Source organism: Octopus bimaculoides, chromosome 13 (genome assembly GCF_001194135.2).
Source record: "Octopus bimaculoides isolate UCB-OBI-ISO-001 chromosome 13, ASM119413v2, whole genome shotgun sequence".
NCBI lineage: Eukaryota > Metazoa > Mollusca > Cephalopoda > Octopoda > Octopodidae > Octopus > Octopus bimaculoides.
The window spans coordinates 31,108,863-31,112,618 of NC_068993.1; the positions used below are offsets into that span (position 1 = coordinate 31,108,863).

The 3,756-nt window shown below is 34.0% G+C and overlaps 1 protein-coding gene across 1 annotated transcript in view; it reads right to left on the bottom strand.

The window, feature by feature from the left end:
• LOC106872092 (glycine receptor subunit alpha-2) overlaps positions 1-3,756 on the bottom strand; it is an 807,169-nt gene that overhangs the window by 419,253 nt on the left and 384,160 nt on the right. The gene's annotated exons all lie outside the window — the stretch shown is intronic.

Genomic DNA, 3,756 nt, shown 5'->3' on the forward strand with positions numbered 1-3,756 from the left:
GAGAGAGAGAGAGAGAGAGAATGTGAATAAGTAATAAGGATGTCCCGATATCAATACAATACGGCCGTTTCGGGCGGCTCCATTTAATCGATCAATGAAACCGTAACTTGCATGGAGTCGAATTAGACTGTTATTAAATAATAAATTTGCTGAGTTTTACAATTTTTCACTTGTCCGCTCACTTGTTCCAGTGATTCAAAATTTGTTGATCTCAATCCACAAGCTGGTAGTAAACAATTTACAATGGGGACACAACCGCTACCGTTCTCTTTCAAAAGGAAGTCATATTTAACGCGCCTCATCGAAAAATCATAACGTGTAATAAGGCGCATGCACTGGAAAGACTTCTTTTTCAAGAATCTACGCCCACAACTGCGCCCGTAGACAGTTGTGGCTTTAAATACCGAAATTACCCTCCCAAGATAAATGACAATGATAACTTTGAACCTGACATAATGAATATCATAAAGAAGCTTATGCTTCGCTCATCATGCTAGTTCTTTCCTTAATTATTTAAAGAATGACATGTCAAAAATGAAGAAATATAATATTTCTATTTTCGAAATCAGTGAACATATTTTACTTGAAATATATATGTTTTCAAAGGCGAATAGGCATGGACAGCTAGCAAGCCAGACTGATGATTAGAAATGACTCTGAAACTAATCTCTGGATGCTGGCTTTGCTGGGAGGTGCTTATCTCCACATTGAAAATATAACGAGACGCAGGAAATATGTCATGGCCGACTGGAAACGGTGTTTCATAGGGCTAAATAGCAGTAGCATTCTTCCCTTTCATGGAACTGTCACATTAAGTTGACAACATGCCATCACTTTATCGTGCTGCTACTCTATAAATCTCCCTGAGAGATTTAGAAATGTAATACTTCTATTTTCCAAATCAGTGAATGTATTTCACTTGAAATATATATGTTTTCAAAGGCGAATAGGGCTAAATAGCAGTAGCATTCTTCCTGAAGTGAAAGAACTAGCCATCCTCCCAGATATAGAGGGCCGCTTATATTCTTTTTTTCTTTTCGGTTTGTATAATAAAGTTCGGTAACGATCTCACTTCATAATTTTCGAATGTTTCCTCTTCTGTTCCTATAAAATGCTTATTCGTTTATTTTTATGAATGCAAAACCAAGCTTTTTTGTAACAATTCCAGAGAATTTTTACGTTCTGCATTCAAATTCCGCCGAGATCAACTGCTTTTCATCCTTTCGCAGTTGGTAAAATGGGTAGCAGTTGACCACTAGGGTATTTGTAAGCTACTTACTCCCTTCCCGTAAGCTGCTGACCTTTTGCCAACAGTTGAAGCCATCGTGATTATAATACGAAAATGTGTGTTGTATTAGATTACTTTAGTCACCATAGATTATAAGCCGCACTATCTGATGTCCTTTGATGTTTTATATCATTAAATTTACTATATACCCGTCGACACATTTATTGCGGTTATTTCTCATTGCGGATATTAGATGTCACTGTAGTCAAAATGTTTTTACAACTATAATTTTAATATATTACCAAACGTTTGGAGTGCTGTTAATTGATCATTGATCTTTTCTAATCTGTTTTTTTTTTCATTGTTCTTTCGTTTATTATAAACCAAGTCTTGCTATAAATGTATAGTAATTAAAGTTTATCTTGACGCTATCTCTCAGTTTATTAACGAATGTTCGTAAGAACTGACACGGCGCAGGTAGTCTGATTAGTTAGGCGAGTATTTAATTGTTTTCGATAATATATCGTAAACATTCTCATTTATCATTTGCAATGCGCAGTTTTCAATGTTTAGTGAGTGTCTTGGATCGCTAAACAATCACATTTAGAGACAAAGTATCAAAATTATTGATAAAATATTCACAGAAATTCATTTGAACACATATTTGGATATTCTTGTTGACATAATCTCCGCTTTTCTAACATGAAATAGCCAAGTGAAGTACTATTGCGTTTCATGAACATTTTAAGTATTGGTTTCAAGTGATTTATATTTTGTTTATTATACTTATCCGTGTATTCAGTTTTACAGTTTATTCAATTTTACTTAAGAAACGCCTGTATAAATTCTGACATTAACTGTTGTTTGAATACGGATTTACACCAAACTTATATGAAACCTAACTCTAACCTTAAGTGTGTAAACTATCAAAGTAGCCATCCGCAATCGGTAAAAAGGGCTTTAATTAGAGGAATTAGGAAAATGATTTCTTTTCTCTCATCTAATGAGGACATATTTAATAGCCATAAGGATAAATACGATAAGGCATTTATGGAGGCAGTCTATAGAGGTAGAATTAAATATATCCCACAAGAGCATGTAACAGATGGTAGTATTATGGAAAGCATGATGAATTTGGAATATTTGAGACGCGATTAACATATTTCAGATACTGTTAGGCTTATGGAGAAACCTGTATTAAGGTCTAGCTTAACGTCTAGGAAGTTTAATATTTTACAGTTTCATCATATTTAACCGACAAACATATATTCTTAAACTGTCTTAGTTCCAACATAGTCAACATTACTGGAATTACATATAGTGAGAAAATTAATGTCCCTATGAAGACCATATTCAAGATTATGAAATTCATCTTTAAAACAATATTATAAGTATATATCCACGAGATCAGTGAATTACACAGAATCATTACATCCCATGGAGATATCGAAGTCATTTTGCTTATACATAATGGTACACAACTTAACATTGAACGTAATAATTGTTTTCGTGGCTGCTAGAATAACATCTAAATCAGTTTTGCTAAATTAGTTTTCGCCATAGCAAAGATAGCAGCCTTGTTCAGAATTATAGGAGAGATAGAAGTGTTATAATTATGAATAGCAAACTGAAGAAACTTATCTTGTCATTAATATTATGACGCTATTTAATTAACTCTATTACGCTAGAATACAAGCTATTGGATATTTTCATTTTTTTTTTTTTAGTTTAGGAATTATTTCATCTATAATACGTTTTCTTTTCCTACTAATACCTGACTTAGTTGGGCAGATCAATCTCTTTGTAAGAAAAGTTCTGTTTGTCATTAGATTATATGTACCACATTCACTCACAAGGCTCTTTCTTGTCGGCTGGGCACTATAGTAGAAGACACTTGCCCAAGGTGCTACTGAATCCGAAACGATGTCATCGGGGTGCAAACTTCTTACCACAGAGTCAGGCATGCGCCTATGTGTGTGCGTGTGTGTGTGCGTGTGTGTGTGCGTGTGTGTGTGTGTGTGTGTGTACGTGCGTGTGTGTGTGCATGTGTGTGTGTGTCTGTGTATCTGAAAGGAGTATCAATGGAAAAGAGAAGGAAAAAAAGAAGGAAGAAAGAAAGCAGAAGGAATTGTGTTTACATCTATACAGCTGGTTAGTTAAAAAAAGCTAGGAGACAAATATGAAAACCAAGTTAATTGGGTTCAATTCTAGTTGGCACAAAAATGTCCCACTATCTGGGTTTCTTGCCGTTTTTAGGCTCTGTTGTTCCAAAGTTGAATAACGATTAAGAATAATGAAATATTGTGATGAATCAATGAGTGAGGTATCTAAATATTGGTACTCAAGTAGTTCAGTTTGATATACTACTTTGAGACACTGATGAAGTTACAAAATACGAAATTTCGCCTTATGATTTATAAAGAGAGAAATAGTGAAAGCGTTTATATATACATATACATATACGCATAGGCACACAGAGTTACACACACACACATATATATATATATATATATATATATATATATATA